At 36.8% G+C, this 27,528-nt stretch overlaps 2 pseudogenes; both read right to left on the bottom strand.

Moving 5' to 3' along the window:
* Window positions 1-10,441: 10,441 nt before the first annotated feature.
* On the bottom strand, window positions 10,442-11,398 carry LOC149183354 (triacylglycerol lipase 2 pseudogene; annotated as a pseudogene).
* A 692-nt stretch (window positions 11,399-12,090) lies between these two features.
* Window positions 12,091-12,867, bottom strand: LOC149183353 (sucrose synthase 3 pseudogene; annotated as a pseudogene).
* Window positions 12,868-27,528: the final 14,661 nt, after the last annotated feature.

Here is a 27,528-nt window from a genome sequence, read left to right as displayed (position 1 = left end):
TTTACAATCGACTTTACACTTTACAAAATAAGGGCGAACAATGCTTTATGACTCATGACACCTTCGTGCTCCGCAACAATAAAATGCAGAGATTGTATAACTTTATTACAAAACTTGTCCCAAAACATGGGCTTTTAGCCCAAAAATGTCCTTGGGGGATCCCGTTGCCAACACGAACCAAGAGTCAGAAATATGCATGGGCAAGCATGATTTTTGAGAGAATCTCTAGGGAATATTTTGTACCAATATTCTTAAGATATTCCTGTAGGAAATATTGCAAGTAATTGATCCGAATTGGATCCTAAAACAATTCCATGATTGTTAAGAATGAATGACAGACTTCAAGAAATCTTATAGCTATCAGAAATAACCTCTGAATGATGGTAATTTGCAACCAGCATGGAACAACGAGGACCTTCGGTCAAAGCGCATTGAACGTTGGCCTATGGAAACCGGGCATGGCGTAAAAATGGCAATTGGGAAGCTCAGATCTAGAAATGGAGGCTGTTTCTGATATGTGATTAGCACAATTGCGTATCATTGCGCAAAACCCCTCGAAGAGGAAAAGCCCCAAGCACTTGGTCACAAGGGAAACCGAAAAACCATGGGAAAACGCTAAAACCAACAAGGTGAGTCCTATGCTCAAAACTGGTACAATATCGAAGGCATTTCGAGCGGTAAGTGGGTTTGGCTAAGGACCAAGCGATTCCATACACCGAGTGATGCATGTCCTGTGGATGAGAGAGAAAAATCGCTTACATTGCGGAGTAACGATCCAGCAACTCAACCATGCGATATGAGCGAAGACCGTGGGATCTGGAGGCTCCAAATCAACGACAGAGGTTCAACCCGATGGATGACTGGACTTGAGGGTGAAATAAACTATGATGCATAAGATTTGGAGTCCGATTTGACCGATGAGTTGACGAAAGTATCCATTTCGCAGGCATCTAGGAAATAACTGAAAAACGACTGTTCAGGAAGAACTGACACTCAGTTTGCAAAGAGACAGGTGGCCACCTCTCTGCGAAGTGTTACACAGCGATGATGATGCAGGGCAGAGGAGTCCCAGTGGACAGAGGTAGGCGATCCTGAGAGATGGGAAGTAGAAACAAACAATCAGGGGAATGAACTAGCTTTAAATCCACGAGCTGATAGAGACAGTGAGGCAGAGAAGCAGTGAAGAAGCCGAAGGCCGAGAGACATAGAAAGAGAGGAAAAGTTGTAGATGACAGAGAAGCCAAGCTGATCGTCATAGTAAGGGTAGCATCAAGTAGATAGAGACTAATTGAGGTTGAAATTCGATAAGGGGAGTTTGTGAACTCTAAGGACTTGGGAATTCCAAGTGCCATTCTACTGATCATCCTCTGTCAAGTGAGACTCAGCTTGAGCTCCTTATTGTAAGACTCTACCTTAAAAACATAATAAAAATGCCACCACTAAAGGCTAGACCAAGAGACATAGCCCAAGAGGATTGGGTGAACTCCTTATTAAATTTTTTGGTTGTTTATGTTTTGCTTACTATGATCTCTTACTGTTTTAAGTTTCTGTGTTTTTCACAATCTTATCGATCCGTTGCACAAGATAACATAGACACACACACTAGCACATGAGTCTATAATACCTTCATTAATTTCCTGAGGTCACCTAGGGGTGATTTCAGATCAGTAATCTTTATATTCCCTAGAGCCCTAGAGGTCCCCAAGACATAAAATAATCAACTTTATACTCAAATTTTATGAAATTTCGCCAAGAATCCAATGATGCAGCTTTTTTCATATTTGAGTAGCCCATTTTTAGATTGTCCCCAGAACCAAAGGTATAAAGTGTAATTCTACCATGTATGCATTTTTTTTTTGCTGAGTTTGATAAACAAGCCTCCCAACTTTGAGCAGGGTCCAGAGACGTAGTCCACCTTGGATGAAATTCATTATCAAATTGTGTGTGTTCTCCTTATCTTTATCATTACCTTTTATTTTCCTCTTCTGTAAAGTGTATACACATGTGGTTTTCATTCTATTTTATATGCAATTTGAAATACATATATGAAGTAAAACTATATGGATCAATCACTACCGAGCACTAGAGTTGCTGCATGAGTGCACATTTGATTTTTCTGAGTGCAAGGAACTAAAGGGATAGATGTCATGTCAACTGGGTTCAATCAACTCTAATATAACTAAGGCAGATAGTAAAACTAGGAAGGATGAGAATAAGGCATGATGGCTAATGGACATAGAGGAAGGTGTTGAGGAAGAGGAGGATTTGGCTGAGGACAATGAACCATTGTTTGTTACAATTGTGGTAAGCAAGGACACTTACCTTAGGACTGCACTAATCCTTGTTGTACTTGTATCTATTACAAATCCTTAGATTTCCCGATGAAAAATTTCCCACAACTAATCACAAAATGGGAGGAGAAGAAGGGACCCAATGTACACATGATCGTTTTTTAACCTAATTGGACTCAACAATGAGTAGGTACAGTGACGTGTGGGGGATTCAAGACAAGAGAAGATGTTGTGAAGGCTTATACACCGTAGCCACACTGGGTAAGGAGAGCCCCTAAACCTCCTCTAAAGTTTGACCCTATACAAGAAATGGTTGCAGTAGAATGGGATAGGTCAGAGGCTATGCCTAAAATGACCATGCCAAAGGTATATGAAAACACCACGGGTGAGGAGACAAGGTTAGAAGAAGATCCTGTTCAAATCCTACTATGAACTTATTTGGAATTAGTAAAAGATCCTTAGGCCCTAAATAAATTTAGGAGGATGGTGGAGCAGTGTGCTAAGGAACGCAAGGTAAACACTATGTGGATTACGTCATATGAAGTGAACTAGGTGGCACGCAGGAAGAGAACCAATAAAGAATTTTGATTCAATACACAGGTCAAGGAGTATGAGATGGATAAATTTAGCTCAGACTTGAGATCGGATATAAATATTCTACCAAAAAGAACTTGGGAGATGATAGGGAAGTCAAAGCTCACTTGGTCTCCAATTCCACTTAGATTGGAAAACTAACATTGGATTTTTCCTATTGGAAAGTTTTCAGGAGTACTAGGGGACATCGACGAGGTGACAAACACTATTGATTTCAAGGTGATCAAGATTGTGGATAATATCAATCCCTATCCGTCTCTTTTGGAGATTGACTAGGATTTTGATAACCTAGTATTTATTAATTTAAAGAAAAGACATTTGTTTTTTGAAGGTAGAGATATCTGAGTGACAAGACCATTGGATTCCACATTAAGTAGATCGATATGATGAGCCAGTAAAAGGCAATCTTTTTAAGGAGGAACTAGAGAACACATATAATGTCACAACTTGGTTGGATAATTATATAAATCCTATAGCTGGCGAAGTGATGAGCTGGTGCAGTATTGGATCTTGTGCCTTTGTTTTGGAAGAACACTTGGAGAATTGAGAGAATCGAATACATGACATCAATACCCATAGATGTGCACATGTTATGAGGATGGTTTGTTGGATAGGGAGAGAGGTGAATAATCCATCTTGCTTTGATGGATTGCCAAAAGAAGATATTTTTGTTTGAGAGTATAAGGATCAGATATTGGACTATCAAAGGATTCTTGCATTGTACAATGCGTTACGTGCCACCTCAACCAAATGGTGGACCACACATAAGGAACACATCATGCAATGGATACCATGTAAACAATTGATGAAAATTAGATTCAGGACCAACTCTGGGGTCCCTAGAGAGAAATATTCAGGCATGGAATGCCCTAGAACTCTCTTGAATCAGTGTGTCATAGCATGGAGCAAGGGATGAGTGCCACCGCAAGAATGGGTACATCGATTTATACATACCTTGGAAATCATTATAGCTAGTTGTTATATTGAGTTGGAAGTGTGTAGAGGAACACAAGATTAGGATGAAATGGTGCAAAATTTATGGACTACATTTAGCTTTGAAGTAAAAGAGTCATTGTTGGATGAATCTTTGAAGGTGTTGTGATGGAAGATATTCACTGCTAACAAACCAATAATGAGCAAGAGTGAAACATTGTGTTCAATACATCAAAAATTAAAGTGGGTTCAGGAACTCTTGGAGTTCTACAATGTAGCAGAGAGGGGAGAGGACGATGATGATCCCTGAAAAATTCAAATTATAGAAGTAGAAGGTGAGCATGCAGTAGAAGGACCACCATTGTAGTTTGCGGAGTATTCACAACCAATTAATACTCAAAAGGTGAACATTAGGACTGAAAAAATTCCCAAGATGGCGGACATTGGAGATTATTGGGATGAAAACACCATCAAGAAGGTTGTGGACTTATTGAGTGAGTACTAGGACCATGCTCTTGATGTTTCTAAGGACGTGGGAAGCACTATCAAAGGAAAGGTCAAATTTGTAAGGGGAAAAGGGATGGTTATGCATTGCAAGAAGGTCGGTATGATCCCTAACTACACCAACTTCCAAGAAGTGGAATATTTAATCAAGCAATAATGGGAAGGGGTGGCATCCCCTATGTATATATGTAAAATTTGATGTAGATAAGTTCAAATATAGTAATAGTTAGGATGATGTTTGGAGATATTACAAAGGAGAGGTGAAAACAAATTCAGCATGTCGGTAGGAAAAGGGTCAGGCTAGAGTTAGGTCCGTAAACGTGTATGGTAAAAATAGACAACACGTTGTGTTTCGGGCGGCACCACCAAGGAGTAATAATGTGAAGAGTTCATGATTAGAGATGAGAGCCCCAATTCTATATACCAGGGACATCAGTGACGACGTATCTTGACATGTGAGGGTTCAGAGATTTAAGTGAGAGGTAGGACCACATGATAAAACTGCACTAGAATGGCCATTCCCTTTAGGAAAATCTTTGTTGAAATGCAAGAAAGCAGTTGAGTAGGTACAGGAATTGCATGACCAAATTCACCACATTGATCAAGAAGTGGGAAATATGAGCCCCAATGATAGAAGAAAAGTAATGCATGATAAGTTGTGACTCAGGGAATAAGTGGACAAACTTCAAGAAGAACAAAACCCCTAGATACATCTCCAAGATTACAAATTGATGAAAAATGTGCAGACAATAAACAATGAGGATGTCAACATTATCACTAGGGAAATGACTACCAGAACAAAGCCCCTGAAATCTAAGGTTGAAGCATAGGCAGAAGTGTGAAAAAATTGTTGAAGGCCAAAAATGAATATATCTCTTCAATGAAGAAGGACTGAGTGGCTCATGATGAGCCACATTTTTGTGTTGGGGGCTTGTTGGGGCCCAAAAAAAAATTGGTAAAATTTATAAGTATAGTACCACATAGTAGGGATGAGGAGCACGAGAGGTTGAGTGGAGCACAATATAGGGTTAGTGCAAGGAACATGGCATGGTGCAGTTGGACACCACACAACAAGGATAAGGATGGCCCCAAAGATAGGAGGCACATACAAAGGCAATATTGGTAGTTAGTATTTTTTAGAGGATGGAGCCTAACAAGGATATCTTGGAAAGTAGGAGGATGGAGATATTTTGCAGGAGGAGGAGGAAGGGCAGAGTGGAGTCGACTGGCATGAAGGATATTTTGAATGGTCGGTATTGCACATGGGATAACTTAAGAAGGGATGAGGAAATATCTTAACAAGCTTCAGAACAACTAGAGAATTCAGGAAAAAGACAGGAGGGTTCAGGAGGTTTCTAGATGAAGATAAGAAGGGTTGGTAAGGAAATAGCACAGGTTTAATGTTGGTTGTTGTATGTTGAACATTAGATGAGAAAGAAAAGGACATAAGAAACCTATGGATTATTTGTCTGGTCATTTGATGTCTATGTCTATCCATTTTGTATCTTAGGCATATGTTTGAGTCTGCAGATGTAGGGCAATATTTTTGTAAATAAATGTTCTTTATTTGAGTTTGGTCCCTATGATTCGGGTTTATGGTTTGTTCCTATTAGTATATGGTGTCTATTTGGAAGGCCAATCATCTCATCAGTCTAGTGAATGTAACTTTGGGCACAACTCCTCTTTCATTAATATTAATGTAACCTAATGGACAGACGAGTTTCTCCATATCTCGTACAAAATTTTATGTGTTATATGTTGTTTAGATGCATCAATTTCTTGTATGATTTATGATATTCATAATGTTCATGGGAGTGTTTAATAATATGAATGCTCATGATACTGATGCAGTGTTGGATTATTGTATGCAGACTGGATATTTTTTTTCTGAATAATTATGAATATGTTTGAAGGGTCGGATAGCTATTAGAGGGTTGAAGTAATAACTAATGTTGTCCGTTGGTAAGCAAATTAATCTAGTTTCAGTGTCAAGTTAACCTTTAATTACTAAATCTTCCACGTGTTTTCATCTACTACATGTGTTTATCTTAGACTCATGTGTTCTCTAATGAGCCAAGGTGCTTAACACCTTACGCAATGTGCGGTAATGGGTAGAAAGTGAAGGATGTATATTCTAGTAGTTGTACGTCGTGAGTCATAAGATAGACCTATCACATTATGGAAACATGGTCCAATAGTCAATCATTAGCATCTCTGGTGAGGCTTCATTCACTTAGCGGGTGTTTCCGAAATGGTTGATGCAAAGTGGGTATTTATTGGCCACTCCATAACAAATCTCAGGTCTGTCAGAATCCTACGTGCCAACAATTCCAAAGCTTGAGATGGAGTTCTTTCAAAGGGAAACCCCAACCAAAACAACAGATGAAAGAGGATGTCTCAAGGCCATTCTTCCTTCATCCACCAACTACATAAGCTTCCACTAAGTCCTCTCACACTTTCATACACAACAGACATCCAGGTCATGATATCACTTTAGAAAGAGTTCAACTCACTTTCAAGAGAAGAGAGTCCACAATAATGAAGGTTAATCATTGAATAATCTATTGATAGGTGGAATAAATAACCCCTCTAAGTGGTTCATCAGTGAGACAAACACAAGAGCTTCAACCCCCTAGGAAACTCTTGGTGGTTCACTATCCTCACATGCACCTGAGTGATTCTTCCCAATATAGTAGGTTCTTCAATCCCAAGATTTTGATGGGTTCCTTATCCCTTACGAAAGCCTCTTATCTTTGTAATATTTCACCCACCAATCCTCTCTCATAGGATTCCCTAGTTGTTACTCTTTTATAGTGTTTGATTTCTATTCTACTCTCTGTTAGCGCTCGAATCTGCCTCAGGCTGAAGGAAGGCAAGGTTCAAGGCAACACCAAACCAAGCTCATCCTTGTAGCTAGCCCTACGAGGACAGGAGAGGGCTCTCTCCGGGTCTATCTTGATAAAATGATCAATAGAGTCCGAGATGACTTAAATGGTAACTGATTTTAGGCTAGTAAATGAATTTGAATGAGGGATATTTGATTTAATGACTAAGTTGTTGGGCTGTATGGGACAAGGACAGCATGAGCAGAGATTTAACCAAAGGCATAGGATATTTCATAAGGCGAGATAAGCATGAGCTTTTAGCAATAGAATTGAATTTAAATGGGGTGAAAAGGCTGCTTAAGAAAGCTGAAAAGGGCATTAATGTATGAATCCTTTCCAGGCAGAAGAAAACACATAAACACTGAACACTTCCTCAAGGCAGAGCAATGACTAAATTCTACCTTTCTCACTTAAAAGTATTCAGCTGGAAACGATCATGAATGAATTGCAAAACATCACAAGATACATATGAAACAGAGAGAAAAAACACATGCCTAAACTCATACCGCAAGAATCTTATAAATCAGAGCTGCACCATTTAATTATTTCTCTGTCAAAACTATACAGTGATAGTGCTGGGTTTTTTCTTCCCACACTTTTTCTTAGAACTTAGAACCCTTGACACATAATTTTTCATACAATAAATAGACTCAGGAATGGGAAAATAGATCGATTGAGAATAGGGGCCGTTTCACCTAAAATCATGAGAATAGGAAAAGTCTGCTATAAAAAGGAGCAGTGTTACATTTTGTTTGTTGATGGCCAATTAAAAGACAAAATTTGGAGCGTGGACCCTTTGAATTGCAACTGCAGTTAAAAAATAGACCATCGTTTCCTATCTTTCTGCTGCGGTGACTCTTCACCTTACGCTGGCCCTTTGAATCAAAAACTAATTTTTCAATAAAAATGGTTTTCCACTAAAATTTTGCCTTTAATGAATGCACCCAACTACAATTTTCTAAGCTCGACACGAGTCTCTATTTTGCAGAAATTACTTATATCATTGGTCTGAGAGAGCTGGTCTAATGAAAGCGTAACAATGATCACCCTACACACCTCCACTATGAACCAAAACACTATGAAGAGTATATAAATTGCGCACACTTCTATCTGCATCTGGAGAGAGATATTTTCCATTGTCTCTGTCTAAGTCAAGTGAAGTAGAAATTCATATCGATCATTTATCTTGACCATTGTGTCTCGCATGAAATCATATTCAACGCTTCAACTGAATTTGTAGTACAGGAGGAAAACCACGAAAAAGAACACCTTCTCTTGCCTTTTGAAGTCCATACTGCTCTGCATGATATTTTTATCACCATCAAGTTTTTCAATTGCAAGATACTTATCAAATGAAGCATAGACATCTCGGCAGCCTTTAACATCAAGCTGTAGATCATAAAATGATTCCTTCCTTGTAGATTTATAAACCACATTTATGCACTCGATGTAGTTCATATGATGTCCTTCAAATAGATGCTTTATTGTATCCTCAACAGCTGTGCCCTTCATTTTATCTTCTAACTTCTCGCAGAGTACTTGGTTTAGCTCCTGCAAATCCTCTGTTGTAGCTTGCTCCACTTCCATGCTACAGAGAAGCATAGAGAAGCTTACATCATGCTTCTTTAGAAAAGCTCGAAGCCCACGAATGGATCTTGTGAGATATGCAGCACATGTATTCTCCATTTTCACATTTAAACTACCTCCCACAAACATGACTATAAATTGTTGAATGCAAAAATAAAAGATATCACATGTCATTTTCCTAAACTTGTAATATATATGGAACGAAATGAATCTTCCCAAACTGATTGTCATTTTGATAGGAACTCACTCTCTGCAACACTGACATGAGTAGCAGATAATGCCATAGTAGAAATAAGAGATGATGGTAACATAGATTGTGGGTACACCCACGAGTGCAACGCTTTCCAAAAGGAAATCTCCTTCTGTTGGGAGAACTGTGAGAAATAATTATAGTTTGCATGTACTTTATCATGTGAACAATCAAACCGAAACATGAATTCTTTCATCCCATGTACTTACAAGTATTATTCAACATATGGCACCAGTTAAGTGAAGAGGAAGAAATTAGGCGCATATTAACTTTCAAGCTCAAATCCAAAGGTACTCTACCTCCAGCTATTGGCAAATCATGTCCAAAACTGTTAGCATGCTAGGATGATCCTAAATTTCCCAATAAACCTGGAGGGTCATGAGGTTGAGTGACAATAGTTGAGGCCTTATTATTTTCCAATCCCTTAAACCCCTTGGCCATATCAACAGTCGTTCTTGAAGACAAAGTAGGAGAACTCGAAAAGAGCTCAGCGACATTACGAAAGTTGTTATATTCTTGACACTCAGCCTTTAGTTCAGCATTCTTATTTGTATATGCACTATTTATGGAGGTATCTGGATTACCAGATGAAGTGTGATTTCCATTCCTTCTCTAAATAAATTTTGATGAAAGCTTCACATCAGATGGTGTGGAACATTGGTTGGTATCTTTTATCTGTTTCTAAAACAAAGGAGCATCCTTAAACTTGTCTTTAGAGCTAAGTATTTTAAGCCTATCACTAGGCTTTGTAATAGGATAAATATGAGCAACACGAGTATCGATGTATCTAGGCAGCTTGGGCAACTCAACTTTCTTAGGCCCAGAAACCATTACATCATTGGACTTCTCTCCTTGTGATTTCATAAACCAGTAACGCTCCAGCTGCTCCTCTGTAACACTCCAGCTGCATCCTCGAAATGACACCTGTTCAGTCGTGTCCCAAATTTGAAGTTTTATTTGATTTGTTATCAATGGTAAACATGCGAGCATCATACTCCATGCCAATTGTCAAGTCATGGATAGGCTGGAATCTCTTATCAGTGAACTGGAGGAGAAGAAGTGCCCACTCCTGAGTATTTGGTAGCCACTTGTACAGCTGCAGTTCCATCTAATTCGAAAAACCTTTTTGGAGTAGAAGGAATGAGATTATTTTGATTTTTATTTGAAGCCGTGGTGAATTTATGGTCTTTGACTGTTTCATTTTCCTTTTGCCGTTGCGTTGTTTTGATAGTATGGTGCCTTGTGATTAGATAAAGAGGCATCGTACCATGCTCATCAAGGTAATCGATACGTTAAAATCTCGTACCCTCTTTCCCATGTAAACATCCTTATTAAAGTAATCAAAACGTTACTTTTAGTTGGAAAAATTATTATGCATCAATCTAGAAGATCTAGTTCTAAAAAAAAATGATGACGCTATAATAGAGCTTCTCCTTGCCATTGATGGAAAAGATGAAGTCCAAATGGGAAAATTTGGGTTTGAAAACATATTTGTATCCCGCTCTCAACTCGCACTTTGGTTTTTCCACATCTCGTAGGTTTGCAAGAGCATCTGCACCTCCAGAAGCGAGGAACAAGTTTTGGGTGGGCACTCTGGACAGATCATATGCCGGAGGATACATGGAATTATACCTCTGATTGTTCTCTGCAGCTCCATAATCATATTTCCGAAACTTGTTTGCTCTATACAATTGAGCTAAATGAATTAAGTTCTTAGCTGAGGTATCCTCTGAAGTCTCATACATCCCACTTCTAGAAATGTTAAGGCAGTAGTTTATTCTGCATAGATTCTGAAGTCTTCAAGTAGATTTAGAACGTTTCCAGCAACTGCTATCGGCGAAAACATATGAGAGTCATAAGCAACTGGAGCCAATAATGCCACTTTGTCCACAATATCCACTAAAAGCCCTTCACTTAAAGCAGCCAGGGTGCATTGAGCTCCCTGAGAGTGGCCGATGAGATGAACTTTTCGATTTGTAATGTTGTGCACAGGTACATCATGCCGGGAAGGTCAAAGGCTGCCAATTCATCCGAGATCCAATCCCAGTATTCCTTATCTAGTTTGTCAAGTATTCATGGCCATAACTGTAACTCGTGGTGCGACCATTCCCAATCCAAACATCATAACCTGCATCTGCCAGAACAAACGCAGGGGACACATCGGCTTGATCAGGGGGATTCACCACCCATGAGATTCCACCAGTTAAAACGTCGTGGTTAAAGAAAATGGGACTCTTTCAATTGGATTTAGATGGGAATGCCCGAGAATAGATCCTCTGAACTCCCAACCGAAAGCCATCTACAGTTGTAGTCTTGTATTCCTGGCAACCATATTTAGAATAATAAGGTTGCATGAGTGTGGCGCAGAAATGGCCTGGCTCCTACGCTCCCCTGATAAAGAGGGTATTTGAATTGAAACCAATACAGAAAAGTAAACCAAATATCATTTTCCACGCTTCCATGAATGCCCGCCCACCAGAAGAATAGTGAAAGGCTATACTTCTCACAGATGCTCTCATATCTGTCGATTTGAGGGGTTTCAAAGGTGACTTGATGCAATTTGGAACAAGTTTCGGGCCTTTGTGGGTGTGCGCCGTGCGCAAAACCTAGTGCGCCGCGCCCTGGGTGTGCGTCGCGCCCGTTGAACAAATGAACTAAGGGTTGGCTCTGTGTGCGCCGCGCCCTGGGTGTGCGCCATGCCCCTGAGTATATGTGCCGCGCTGCTTGCAAACACCCATTCTACTCTTCTAAAATGCATTTCCATCCCTCCAGACTTCAACTCGGCTTTTCTTTTGGGCGTTTTGACAATTTCTTGCTTGATAATTGTGAGAAGTGCTCGAGGTCTGCAAACATTGCCTCTGAACCAGTGATGCACAATTTTATCAAGGTGTTCAACCATCCTAATTTAACAAAATTGGCCCCCACCTCTATGGAAAATAGAAATGCATAAGAAATATCACATATTCTAAATCGTGAATGATAAAACAGCCTTCTCTGGCAACTTATGGTGGCACGAAACATGTATTAAGCAGAGGAGAGGTGTCACTCAATGTTTATGAGAAGATCCATTGGGCAGCACATCTCCCCCCAACATTTCATCTTCAATCCCATCAACATTTTCTTCAACAGCTAAGGGCACAGTTTTAACCAGATTTCTATACTTTAGGCTGTAAAACATCTCCAGATAACGGCGTGTCTCTCGTCTTTCAAGTTTTGATACATACTTCCAAAATCCATAAACCCCAGACAGCGTCATTAATCTGTCAGCATAAATCTGCCATGTATATTTTTCATAGATACGCTGTAGACCAGCATCAGAGATCTTGTTCCAGTAGGTGGGATCTGTCTGGCACCTCTCAAAAAGGTCAGCAATCTGTTCACTTGTAGAATTCCCATCCACAATGATTTCAACAGGACCTCCATTACATGTTGCAAATGTGGGAAGACCACGTGTCATTGCCTCAACAACTGTAAGCCCAAAAGCTTCATAAAGTGCAGGCTGTATGAAGGCACCTCTTGTGTCACAAATGTAGCGGTACAGCTTTGCATTCCGTACTCTATTCTTTTGTGTACATATCCACCGGAACTGACCATTCAGGTTATACTCTTTGATAAGTCTATGCATTTTTTCAATTTCGGCCACTTCTTCTCTATCTTTGGACTTTGATGGGTCAATATCACCAGCAACCACAACAAGGTTAACCAGCTCCCTCAGGTGTTTGTTCTTTGCAAACCATTCAACCAATCCTGTCATATTTTTCACTCGGTCGAGTCTTGCCATAGAAAATATAATGGGTTTTTTATGGTCATTCAAGGCACACATATGTTCAGTTGTCTGCTCAGGATTAAACAAGAGTTCCTCAATTGAATCATGTAAAGCAGTAAGGCGGCGCTGCTTTTCTGTGTAAGGGAAATAAATCTGCATGTCTGCTCCAGGAGAAACAATGTTGAATTTTGGATCAAAAACATTAATTCCATTAACCACACGGTAGAGACCAGGAAGGGTGAAAGCAATGTGGCTTTCATACTGTCCAACAATATCCTTACTTCCTGCAATCTCTTGATATGTTAGTGATAATGAAATCTGCGTGATTCATTGCAATTAGATCTGCAGTAAACTTGCAAGAAAAGTAGTATTTTTCCTCAAAATCCCTCCAATATATGTCTGAATCTGGTTATTTCGTCCTCTCCAAAGCATGAGCAATGTTGCACTGAGTAATTCCTTGTTTATGTGCCATCAAAGATGCAACTAAATTCCCATCACTGTAATTTCCAATAATCAGATCAGGTTGACCTTTCAGCTCTGCACTTACTTCATTTGATACATCCTGTGCATTTGACAATGTTTCAGTTGTCAGTGAACTTGGTCTCAGATTTCAAATTGTCCAACTTCATTCTTGTATAAGGCACTTCTGGATAGCTACAAGCCACACAGGGTTCACTTTCAAGATAATAACCATCAAACTCCACCAAACTGTTGAGCGTGTTGTATATTCGACAATTAGGATGATTTTCCAAGAGTTCGTTTTGTGAATGGAGCGTATCATAAAACAAATTTGACAATTTCTTCTTCAAAACAGAGTTTTGAAGAAGAAATATCTTTGAGCATTAATGATGATGAAACTCTTGAAATAAGAAACTTATTGAACCTCCCTCTGGCCTGCAAGCGTTATTTCACACTTCTGGAGACAAAACCCTGGACTCAAGAATTAAAATGACTCTTTTTGACCAAATTGGCATTTGATGACTGCAAATGATGAGAAATGAACCTTGGTGAATTTGATTATGACAGAGGACTGACAAGACAGAGTCTAACACTCTCTATGACACCTCTAATCTTTGGAGGAATTTTCACAGTGCTCTTGCCCTGTTCTCTTCCACTACACATACACACCATAATCTTTGTATGTTCCCCCTCACTCACTTACCTATTTTTGTTCCTTCTAACAGACCAATCATCTGTCATTTCCCAAGGTTCTATGTAGTTAGCTACTGGACAACATAGCCCATGGTTGTCTTTAAATTTTTTCCTTTTGTTGCTTATGGTTGGAGCTAAAATGACAGCTTGGATTGTCCTTTTATTTTATTTTAATTTATGACACAATCAACCCCATTTAAAGCCACTCATTCAACCAAATACTGATATTTCAAACAACATTCCCCTCAAGTAATCTCCTTCCTCAAAAAATGGAATTTTTGTCCATCTCCCATCCATTTAATAATTACAATTACTTAATATGAGATAAATATTAACCAAGGGATATCACAGTCTCCTCCCCAATGAGAGAATTATTAACTAGGGGATGTCACAAATAGCCAGTTTCATATGTCAAAGATAAATTATTGCTATAAGATGTGCCATTGTTATACCTAGAGAAGTTTGTTGATGCAAGATGCCTTTAAATCTAGTGATGCCAATACTATACTAGAGGATGCAACACTGATCTGATGTATATTGGTTTACATTCATTGCCCTTATATTTGTTACATATAGCATCCACTACTGAGTGATTAGTTAGGGTTTTATATTTTCATTGAAGGTTTTAGCTAATCGTAATTCTCAAACAAGACCTAAAAAGAATAACTTCTTGATAACTCTCATATAAATCCTAATTCTGAACATAAAACATTAGACCATACCTCTATTTGCAACAACAATTATATCTTAAAAATGTTTCTTCAAAATTACAATAAGAGGCCTTCTGAAAAATGTAGATACTACCTTCAGTCCACTGATCCTCAAGTGAATAATGTAGTGATGCAGTAATAGATGTCCATTGAATGCCATTGATTATAAATATAGTGATGTAGTCTTCAACATCCTTCAAAGCCTACAAACTCAGCGAAATTTTTGTCATCAAATGGAGCCACATGAAGACACTAATGCAATTCCCAGATACATCGAGGTTGGCTTCGAGAAAACAATGAATTTAGGCTTTAAATGATGCCACAAAATAAGCTACAAAGCTTCCCTAATACACACAACAAAATTCAAATGTGCTCTAACAATAATACTTAGAAATGGTCGAGTCATAAATATGTCACCGCACTTCAATGCATGGTGAAAAAATACCAAGCCAACCTCAAATTTTGAATCGAATTTGTCAAACCCTCGTCATAAGAAATATCCTTAAAGATACTTCAAAATATGCTCTATAAGATGTAGATAGATAGTCCACATTGAATAAGAGTGATACAAAATTTGGTCCTATATCGATATGATTGCTAGGCTTTCATAAACAAACTTTAGAAAACTATCATAGTCATCTGCTAATAGGCCTGAGTAGGTCTTAGAGGTTCACCACAATGAATAAAAAATATGTCACAATTTGCTTCAGAATTTCACAAAGAATAAGTATAGATTTCTCTTAGAAGAGGTTGATTAACCTTTGAAAATCCTCAATGGCTAACAGATAACCATGACCAAGAGATAAACTTTAAATTCCCAAAAATAAATCTCAAACATTGAATTTCTCCTTTAGATATTCAAGACAAATCTAGGCCCCAAAGATCATCGTTAAGGATTCAAATATATGCATCCAATTTTTTTTTGTTTGAGGGTAGAAATTCCTTGAATTTATAGATGTTGAAGTTGCTTCTAGGAGCCAGCTTGAAAACGAAGGGAGGTCAACTTTTGAATTTCAAAATTTAAACAATCCTTGGAGCCAAAAGTATGTAGGTTGACTTGAGAAAACAATTTTCCTATGAAATTTTCCTTTTATTAAGAAAAAATTGGTTAAGATAGAACAATTATTAAATTAATTCTTGAAACACAAATAAACTATTGAACCTCACAATTACCTTCCCCTTAACATTTGTTCTCACCTTTTTCTCTTGATTTCTCAGAAGACTACAGATCCAATCAATGATAAATGCTAGATTTTGTCTTAGGAAAGCATTAAAATGATCACCATATTGTATTTTAATGTTCTTGGTATTTTAATGGATTTTTACAAATTAGCTATAGAACGCAGCCTATTCTACAGCTAACTGTGGGTTTCGCAGCTACTCTCATGGTTTGGTAGGTTAAAGGTGTCAAATGAAGAACTGGGCCACATGGGCATCTCCAGAATAATCTCTACATGGATTCTATCCTACTCACTCGATCCAGATCGATAGAAAAGCATGCCTAAATTCATGGTCAAAGATGGAGTCAAATATGTTATGTAGTAGCAGTAGGAATCTTGATATTTCATAGTTAATTAGGAGTCTAACAGTTTTGTTGAAGAGTTAATGCGTATTAACCCACTTTCAGTTGATCAGAAGTGGAGGAGTTAATGCAGATCAGGCCACCTATAGCTGCTCAAAAGATTAACAGTCTCATTACAATTTGAATTAAGTCATTTGTAGCATGTCTTTCTATAAACAATCATGGTAGATTCGGATCAAGCCACCTGTAACAAGATTTTCTCTTAGATAGTTATGTTGTTTTTCTATAAATGTCGGTTAAATGAGACCAAGAAGCAGTTAGAAGCTAGTAGGAATTACAGGCTTTTTGTTAAAAAATCTATTCAGACTTTGTTTTGTTGATAATACAGACTATGTATTGCCAATGGTGGTTTAAAAGTGCATCTTTAATTAGCTGGTATCTAGCCACATCAGTTGTAGAGGGCCCCTGCACTGAAGGAGGTTTTTCACTCGTTTTCATTTTAATTTCTACTACTCTGTTTTCTGCAAGTCCATTTTCTCTAGTTTTGTTTCATTTCAGTTGGTAACCAATAGTGTAAGGATAAAAATCACAACTGTGAAAGTATTATTCTTCTAAGATATTGTATGAGAAATGACTGAATGAAAAATGGAGAAATGAGAATACACAGTTGCTTAGCTTCTTACTATTTTGATTACTCATTTTCCTAGCATAGAACAATCAATTATCTGTATTAATAGATGTTCTCAAAACCATTTCGAAATAATGACAATTCTAAATTAATTGGTTGAATATCTAATTCATCCAGTGATTGAGCTTACTCAACATATTGTCAGTTTTACAATCTATCATCTTTTCTTTTCTGTTTTCAGGTCATTACTTAGTTGCATCACTTGACATTCCAAGAAATCATTTCAAGGAGTTTGATTCTATCATGTTCCAAAATTGAATGGTTGAACGGTTAAATAAATGCAATTATTTAGTTACCTTCTACGTTAGTATTACTTTTGGTTGTAAGAATTAGATCCATGGATTAGGACTAAATGGTAGATAATTTGTTTATCTTATTAGGTCCTAACTTGTTAAAAATGATTCTTGGTTCATTTTTAGGAGATTAGACTAACTTAGGAACCTACCCTTCCCCCAAAAACTCATTAGATCCATGTAAATCTCTCATAGATTGTATATTCTTAGACATCAAAGAACAGAAACCCCCAAAATAAACATAAAAAAATACAAAACAACGAACTAAGAGAAAAGTTAACTAAGAACATATAGTGCATCACTCTTCATCAGTCTACAAACCTCAGTTGATAATTCATGCAAGCAATATAGGACACTAAATTGACTAAAAATTTTGGCGCCGCTGCTGAGGAAGCGTAATTAGGTAACCTTATCTCTTAGATTGAAAAAAAAAAAATTTGATATGCATAGAGAAAAAGACTCTAGGGGTAGATTTATAGCTAGAGGCAGGAGTTTAATTCCTACAACACCACCTACTCCACCAAGACTAAGAAGAGATACACCTCCATCTCAAGCTCATATTCCTATCCATAGACCTCTTGAAGTTTTAAGGTCAAAAATTCAATATAGAGGATCTCCTACTTCATCTACTGAGGCAGTCCTAGAGGAGGAAAATCTTGGATCTCCAACAGAAGGAATAGATTTTTTCACCTCCACAGGGGAACATATTTTAGTTGAAGAATTAAGAATACCTAATAGAGAAGAAGAAGTAGAACCTCTCTTCCACATACCATTAATAAAGGAACCAGAGGAAGAGAAATTAACCTTGTAGGTCGAATCTTATATTGATTCTGAAGAAACTATAATGGTAGAAGAAGGAGAGGATGGATAATTCTCACTATTTGGAGGAGGAGGAGGCAAAGGAAGAGGTAGAGGAAATATTGAAGAAGGTAGAGGAAATAATGGAAGAGGTAGAGGAAATAGGGAAGTTGATAATTATTTTGGATTCCCTATAGTTGATGAAGAAACAGATGTCACAATGAAAAATAGGCCACCTTCTGTCCTCCAAAACTTTCATGGATTAAAAATTGAAGACACTGAAACCTTATTATTTGAATTTGAAGTCTTGTGCAAAACTTATGATTATTTACAAGACTCTCAAAAACTCAAATTTTTCCCTTCAACGTCGAAAGGAGTTGCTTTAAAATGGTTCATGGGGTTGGTCACTCAGTCCATTAGAACATGGAATGACATGAAGAAAGTGTTTTTGGACAGGTATTTGGATTATTGCATGGCTATTAATCAAAAGGATGAAGTGTTCAAAATGATGCAAAGAGAGGATGAAATTTTAGAGGATTTAATTGAGAGATTGAACTATAACTTAAAAAGAGCAAAAATGGATAACTTAGATCAAGACACTTTAAAAGATCTTTTATTAAAAACCATTAGAGATGAGTGGATAGATATCCTTAACATGATCGGGAAGGGAGATATCTCTCAACTCCCATTAAGTGACATAGGAGAATTATGTGTTTATCTCTCCAGAGGAAAATCCAAAACTGGGAAAGGTCCAAGAGATACTTCTCTTGTTAGGGTGAATAAATCTGCAACTGGATTAGTGAGTAGGGCAGAAATTGGAAACATGCTTGATGAATTTAAAATAGATATCCTAGGGAGCCTTAGTGAATAAATAGACACCCTTAAGTTACAAAACAAGCAGAAAACTAAGACTGATGCTCTTTCTATTTTCTGTCCCAAATGTAGAAAGAAGCACGCTTTCAGAGAATGCCCTTTAGATGCAAAAGTCATAGAGACTTGTGTGATTTGTTCAGAAAACCATGAGACCAAATGTTGTCCTTCAATCCCTAGTCTTAAGGCCGTTTTTCAAGAAGAAACAATTTCAAATCCAACAGAGTCCCTTTGCTTTATCTCTAGAAGACCTTGGCAAGGGCGGAAAAATGAGGGTTTCAACAACGAAATGTATATGCAATCCCCTCCAAATTGGAATTCTTGGCAACAACCTCGCCCTCAATCTCAATCCCAAAATAAACCTTGGGCTCAAGGAATGAAGAATCCTTATGGAAGATTCTCTCCATACTATCAATATCCTCTAGCATATCCAACCTATCCTCCCCAACAAATTCCTCAACAAAATCAACAGCTCCAACTTCAAAACCAAAACCCTCAAATTTCACTGCCATTTCCACAAAAACCAAATAAGTTACTTGCCCAACCATTACCTAACCCCAACAATAAAAATCCTCAGAATACCTTATGGTGGAAGGACAACAATTTCCAGCTTACATGATCACTCCATTAGATCTCAATGATGTCCAATTGAGATCCAGTAGGATATTAGAAAAGAAAAAACCTTTTGTGGTTATTCAAGAACAAGATTCTGAGGAAGATTCTCTACAGCTCAAAACTAGAACACTGAAAATGAAAAACAAAAAGAACCAATAAACTCAACTCCTATCATAGAGAAACAACCAATATCTACTTCTACACCTTCTTTTCTAGAAAGATTACAAGTTGATAGTGGGGTAAAAAATAATATTATGGTGCCTAATTATGATTTTCTAGATGAATTGAAAAATGTCTATATCAAAATCCCTTTGTTACAAGCCACTAAGGAGATTCCAATTCTAGCTAAAACAATAAAATAGTTGAGCATGAAGAAACCAGGAAGAAAAACAAAAGAAGTAAAAAGAATTCACCTAGCAGGAAAAATAGCAGACATAATGATGGGAAAAATTGTCATACAAAAATATGTAGATCTAGGAAGTCCAATTGTAAAGACAAATATCAATGGAGTTGAAATCCCAAATACATTGATTGACTTAGGAGTAACAATAAACATCATGAGCAAACAAACCATGGAACAACTCAAACTTCCCAATCTTCTTTATACACCTACATTACTACAATTGGGAGATAGATTTGTAATCAAACCATATGGTGTGTTAGAAGATATTTCAGTGTCCTTAGACTCTTGGGAGTACCTTTTTTATTTTATGATCCTAACCCCAAAGAGCAATCTAGGAGGACATCCACTTATATTAGGAAGACCTTAGCTGGCTACAGCTGATGCTTTCATTAGCTCTAGATCTGGTGATATGTATATCTTTGATGGTAATTCAACTAAGAAATTCACTTTATATCCTCCAACAAGAACAATCATAGAGATAGATGACAAAGAATGGATTTATGATGAAAATGATATTCAGCCTCTCTTTATTATTTCAACCATTAGTGAAGATAGTCAAATCTTGAATACAATGGAAAATTTTGAATCATCTCCAGAATATGAACATGATCAATTTCAATAAAAAACTAATATTGAATATTTGTCATCTAGGCAGATGTCTCTTTATTCTATGGAAGAATTTGGTAGCTCTAGAGTTGAAATCTTTCTATGGAAAACATTGAACATGAATAATAACTTGGAAAAATTACAACAGGAAAAGTTAATCAAAACTTTACAACAGCATTCTTCTGCATATGCATGGGAATACACTGACATAAAAGGAATTAGTCCTAAGACTTGTATACATCATATCTACATTGAGGAAAATTTTAAACCTATTAGACAACATCAAAGAAGGATGAATCCAAATCTTAGGGAAATTGTGAAAGAAGAGTTGCAAAAATTGTTGAATGTAAATTTGATCTACCCAATTTCAGATAGCCAGTGGGTTTCTCCTCTAGTGATTGTGCCTAAAAAGAATTGTAAATGGAGGGTATGTATTGATTATCAATAATTGAATAAAGCTACCCTGAAAGATCATTTTCCTTTGCCCTTTATAGATCAAGTGTTAGATGCATTAGCAAGTAAGAAGTAATTCTCATTCTTGGTGTTATGAAACCAGCTCACAAAAAGATAGAAAAGATAGATGAATGCTTTCGAAATAAGCCTCTTCAAAGGGGCAACCTCCTTTACATTACACAAATGAAAAATTCTTCAATGATACAAATGACAAGACCTCTTTTCTATATATAGGAGTCTAAGGGGTCATAACATAATCAGAGCCGACATAACAATAATAATGTAAGGGCACAATAATAATAATAGTGGGCTTCTACGGGGCACAATAATAACAATATGGGGACTACATGGGCATGACAATATAATAAGGGGGTTGTACTAATAACAATAAGGGGTTACACTAGTAGTATAGGGACCTAACATGCCCCTCCCCTTCAAAAAGTGTTGTTCTCAACGCTTGAGTAGTTCTTTATGCTTCTGTATAAAATTCTTGTCCTCCCATGTGGAATCTTCAGCGGGTAAGTTCTTCCAATTGATGAGATACTTTGAAATTGATTGATTTCGTAGCTACCATGTTCTTGTTTTTGTGACTGATCCAGGTTCCAATATGATTTTTCCTTCCTCATCAAGTTCTAGCAATATTGTTTGAACTAGGATCTTCTGCAACTTTTGAATGAGTGGCCACACTTCTTCATCCTTCTTCCATTCATCCCTTTCTTCGTTTATCCAATCTGGTTGGATAATAGAAATAGAACAAAACAATGCTTCAACATCCTCATCCTTTCTTGAGAGTGCATCTGCAACACCATTTTGATTCCCTTTTTTGTAGATGATTTCAAAGTCATAACCCAAGATATTTGTGACCCATTTTTTCTGTTCTTCTAAAGATAATCTTTATTCTAAAAAGTATTTAAGACTATCATGATCCATTTTTACCTTGAAATGTCTTCCCACTAGGTAAGGTTTCCATTTCTTAAGTGCATGTAGTATTGCCAATATTTCCTTCTCATAAATAGCTTGCTTGAGATGTAGCCATAAAAATACCCAATTGCCTACATCAAAAATTCTTTCACTGCGATGTTGATCTGCCTGTTGTTTCATTCGATTCTGCACCAAAGTGGTGTTATCCTTTCAAAGTTGGAGAACTTTTTGTTGATGCTCGATGCGATCTTTCACTGCTTGAATTTTCTTCTTGATATGTCCTTCTATCTTAAGAGTTTGAGGAGTGGTAATTTCTTCCAATGCATTACAAGATATGGTCAGATTCATTTCTTGATGCTCGATGTAATATTTCACTTCTTGAACATTTTTCTTCTTGATATGTCCTTCTATCCTGATAGTTTGAGGAGTGATAATTTCGGCCAATGAATTACAAGATGTGGTCAGATTCATTTCTTCTTCTTCGATGTGATATTTCACTTCTTGAACCTTTTTCTTCTTAATATGTCCTTCTGTCTTGAGAGTTTGAGGAGTGGTAATTCCTACCATTGGAGTACAAGATATGGTCGGATTCATTTGTTCTTTCTCTAGGGTTGGTTCGCAGTGTATATCCTCTTCTTTTGATGTTTCTTGATCATTTTCATCATTAGGAGGCCTTTATTGTAGCATCTTTGTCCCACCTTCCTTCAAACCTTCCATGTCTTTCTTCAAATCTTCCATGCCTTTCTTCCAATATGCTTTCATACAATCGATATCAGCTTTCATGGCATAAATAAAACTATTTATCTTTCGCTTCTCTAGAATATCATTTACCCTTATATTCAATTTTTGAAAGTCCTCAATATGCTCTACCATTGAACCCTTTTGTTTGACATTTATCTATTGGATAAAGAAGGTGTTTGTCTTTGTATCCTCATAATGTGCTGTTATTTCTTCCATGAAAATTGACCACATAACAAGTGGTTTATGAGAACAAATCCCTTTATACCATAAAAATTGATTTGGTTCTAAATATGAAAACGAAATGCATACCTTTTGTAACAATGGTACACCATGTAGATCAAAATATTTCTCCATCTGTAGTATCCAATTTACCGGATCCTTGCCATCAAACTTCCTCATCTCGCTTTTTCTTGATTTTACGAGCTCTATATTGAAATGACTGTAACTCTGTACATTCAGATCTTTAAGTTCTGAAATCACAACTTGTAATAATCCTCTGCATCCTCTTTCCAATGCCACCAATATTATCTAAATTGGATTCTCCAAGAAAGAGTTATGCACAATCTCTCATGATGACCTGATTATATACCTTTTCAGAAGAGTGAACTTGTATGAAGTTCCTTGTGTCACATTTTTGACCTTCAGATCTGAAAACTATACACAAAAGACCACAATCTTTCCTCTTTATGCAAATTCTTACAAAATTTCAATCTGATGCTCAGAGAGAAAGTTATGACGATTTTCCCAAGGTCACCTGTTTAAAATGTAATTCGGGAGTCTGCAAAAATCCTAAATTCCTTAGAACATATATCCGAAAATATAGCGAGACAAGATCTGAAATTGAGACCCAGGGTTCAAACCGCTTTCTTCTCAAATGGGTTTTTCGTTTACATTCTGAAACTTCATAGCGCAAAAGTTATAGCAAAAATTCCACGATGAACTGTTTTAGATGAAATTTTGGAGCTTGCAAAAACCCTAATTTCTTCAAATCATATATCCAAAAATATAGCAATTCAAGCTCTGAAATTTCGACTGGAGGTTTAGCGTGATTTATTCTCAAATGTTTTTTTTTTAGCTTCTGAAACGTCGCAGAAAAACAGTTATAGCGAAAATTCCACAATGACTTGTTTTGAGCAGCGAAACCCTAGAATCCAAAGCTCTGATACCAAATGTTATGAAACCAACTCACAAAAAGATAGAAAATATAGATGAACGCCTTACAAATAAGCCTCTTTGAGGGGACAACCTCCTTTACATTACACAAATGAACAATTATTCGATGATACGAATGACAAGACCTCCTTGCTATATATAGGAGTCTAAGGGGTCATAATATAATCAGAGCCGATATAACAATAATAACGTAAGGGCACAATAATAACAATATTGGGCTTCTATGGGGCACAATAATAACAATATGGGGACTACATGGGCACGACAATATAATAAGGGGGTTGTACTAATAACAATAAAGGGTTACACTAGTAGTATAGGGACCTAACACTTGGATGGTTTTAATGGTTACAATCAGATTCAGGTAGCACATGAAGATCAAGATAAAACCACACTCACCTACCCATGGGGAAATTATGCCTACAAAGTACTCCCTTTTGGATTATGCAATGCACCCGCAACATTTCAAGAGCACTACTAGGAATTTTTTCTGATATGATACATGATCGTGTAGAGGCATATATGGATGACTTTACAGTTTATGGGAATACATTTGAGGAAGCATTAGAAACTTTGGAAAAAGTTCTTAAAAGATGTAAGGAAGAAAACCTTTCACTAAGACATGAAAAATGTTTTATGATGTTTATAGAAGGGATTGTTTTAGGACATCACATTTCAAGAGATGGAATTAAAGTTGATAAATCTAAAGTTGAAGTCATCTCTAAATTATCAATTCCAAGTTGTCAAAAGGATGTTAGAAGTTTTCTAGGATTCACAGGGTATTATAGAAGGTTTATAGAAAATTTCACTAAACTAGCATCACCACACTTCAAATTACTCACCAAATATTGTGAATCCAATTGGAATCCTGATTGCCAATTGGCATTTGAGACTTTAAAAGCAAAAATTTCTGAAGCACCCATCTTAAGAGGTCCAAATTGGAAACTACCTTTTCATATTTCAACAGATGATTTAGATACAGCTATGGGAGATGTATTACGACAAAAAGATTTGATCCCTTATGCCATCTACTACACAAGCAAGAAATTGACTCCCATTGAGTTAAATTACAATGTAACTGAAAATGAATTCTTAGTCGTTTTTCATGCTATCAAGAAGTTCAGACTCTATATAAAAGGCTATGAAACCTTTGTTCATATAGATCACTTTGAAATTAGATACTTAATTAATAAACCGATTACTAATGGCAAAGTTACAAGATGGTTATTACTCCTACAAGAGTTCAACATCACTATTTTAGATAGACCTGGAAAACAAAATACAATTGTTGATTTCTTGTCTAGAATTCAAAATATCTAAGATAACACTCCAGTTGAAGATAAATTTCCTATTAAATATCTTTTTGCAGTAACTACTCAAACTCCTTGGTTTTAAGATATTGCTAATTACTTAGTCATAGGAAAATTACCTTCACATCTGTTTCCTAAGGAGAAAAGAAAAATCATTCAAACAAGTGAAAATTACTCATGGATTACTAATGAATTGTAACGGGTCTAAATCTCATGATAAGAATATGTGTTCGAGAAGATGAAATGCCTGAAATTCTTAAGGCATGCCATGATGAACCTTGTGGTGGACACTTTGCTGACAAAAGGACAGCCTATAAAATCCTTCATTTAGGATATTATTGGCCCTCTATCTTCAGAAATGGCAAAGAGTATGTCAAAAGGTGTGACAGTTGTCAAAGGGTAGGGAAACCTACTCCTTCAGATGAAATGCCACTACAAACTCAGGTACTCATTGAACCTTTTAAAAAATGGGTCTTGGATTTTGTTGGACCAATTACTCCTCCATCTAATAAGAAAAGGTATATTTTGGTATGCACTGATTTTTTCACTAAATGGGTAGAAGCTAAGCATTACCTTTTGCTAATGAGAAATATGTAGTTAATTTTATTTTTAAAGACATCTTCACTCGTTTCGGTGTTCCAAGAGAAATAGTGACAGATCAAGGATCTCAATTTACATCTAAAATGGTGGAAAGACTTGTAGAAGAATACAAGATAAAACATAGGAAGTCTACTCCTTACCATCCACAAGAAAACGGTCAAGTTGAATCTACCAATAAGGTGATTGAAGGAATTCTCACTAAGACTGTACATCTACATAGAAGAGATTGGGTACAAAGGCTTCCTGAAGCCTTATTGGCCTACAGAACTACATGGAGGAACACAACAGGACATACTCCCTATTAGCTTGTTTATGGAAAACAAGTCCTGTTCCCTATAGAGTTTCAAATCAGAACCTTCAAGATGGCAGTCCAATTGGGACTGGATTTATCAGAAGCACAGAAACATAGATTGGAGCAAATCAATGAGCTTGATGAAATCAGACAAGATGCAGTTCAAATAACTAGTTTAGTCCAACAACAAAGAGCTAAGTGGCATGATAAGTATATCAAGGAGAAGAAGTTTCAAGCAAGAGATTGGGCACTTTTGTTCGATTCAAAATTCAAAGATTCTCAAGGAAAATTTCAGACTCATTGGCTTGGGCTATATGAGATTGAAGAATTATTTAATAATGGAGTAGTGAGAATAAGGAAAATAGATAAGAGAAAGGTACCTCTTATTGTAAATGGTCATCGGTTAAAGATATATCATAAGCCAATTTCAAGGGAGGATTTTGTCATAATTTTCCAAGATAACATTCAGATGAAGATGGTGAAGAAGAATTCTTCTTATTCACTAACTTAGTTTTCCTGTATATATATATATATATATATATATATATATATATATATATATATATATATAGAGAGAGAGAGAGAGAGATAAGTCTGAAAACCAATTGTTCATTGGCTTACATATGCAGGAAATACAGGGTGGAAATCAGAGATTTCTTACACCCTATATTTCCTAGTTTCTTTCTGTAATAAGTAGTGACATAAAGCTACATTCATTTGCAGAGCCTAATCTGCAAATTCATTACATTCATTTCATCTCACTTCACTTTCATCCCCTTTCATTGTTATATTAAATTTTCCTTTCATTACACTCCATTTTCATTTTATTTCACATCCATGTTCCATATCCATATGTCATCTTTGTCATGTTCTGCAACTAAGTCCATTCTGTAGCCAGTTTGATTCTGCAGCCATAATTCCATTCTGCAGCTCAGTTCCAAATAAGTGTTGATTACAGGGAATTGAAGAATCTTTTTTTTTTTGAAGACTGATATGCTAAGAAGGGTATCTATGGATCAACATCAAAGAAAAACAAAAACAAGAAGGTTAAGTTCCAAGAGGTAAAAGTGCAAAAATTGATTTTAAAATAGCAAGGTTAGAACATAAAATATGTATAATATGGGCATTCATATGTCTCCATGACAAATCATCATTTGATTTGATTCCATCTCTATCATACTGCATATCTGCCACACCATCTGTCTTCTGTCACATAACAGTCCATAATTAACTCCCTCATTGTTTTTAACAGTCATGACTACGACATGACATATTTGTCCACGTCTCTCCAAAACCCTTACCATCTACTTATTTCACACAAACCTGCAGTTCTTTTCACCATACTTGCAGTCAATCCATTTCATAAACTGGGAAGGGTAATTTTGAAGGTTAAGGAATTTTGTGAAGCAGAAGGTACAAGACTCATTGTCAGGTCAGAACCGATAGGAGAAAAATATATGGAAGGATACCCACAGCTCAAGGAAATGCTGCAAAAGGCTGGATGGCTCAAATTCATCGAAAAAGTTGACGGTTTTCATAAAGAGATCACAAAATCTTTTGCTAGACCTTTT

The sequence above is a fragment of the Pinus tabuliformis genome, chromosome 3_2, assembly GCF_031772625.1.
Source record: "Pinus tabuliformis cultivar Carrire ecotype Pingquan chromosome 3_2, CPIR1, whole genome shotgun sequence".
Classification (NCBI taxonomy): Eukaryota; Viridiplantae; Streptophyta; class Pinopsida; order Pinales; family Pinaceae; genus Pinus; species Pinus tabuliformis.
Note: the sequence above shows the minus strand (reverse complement) of the source record. Positions and strands in the feature narration are given on the sequence as shown.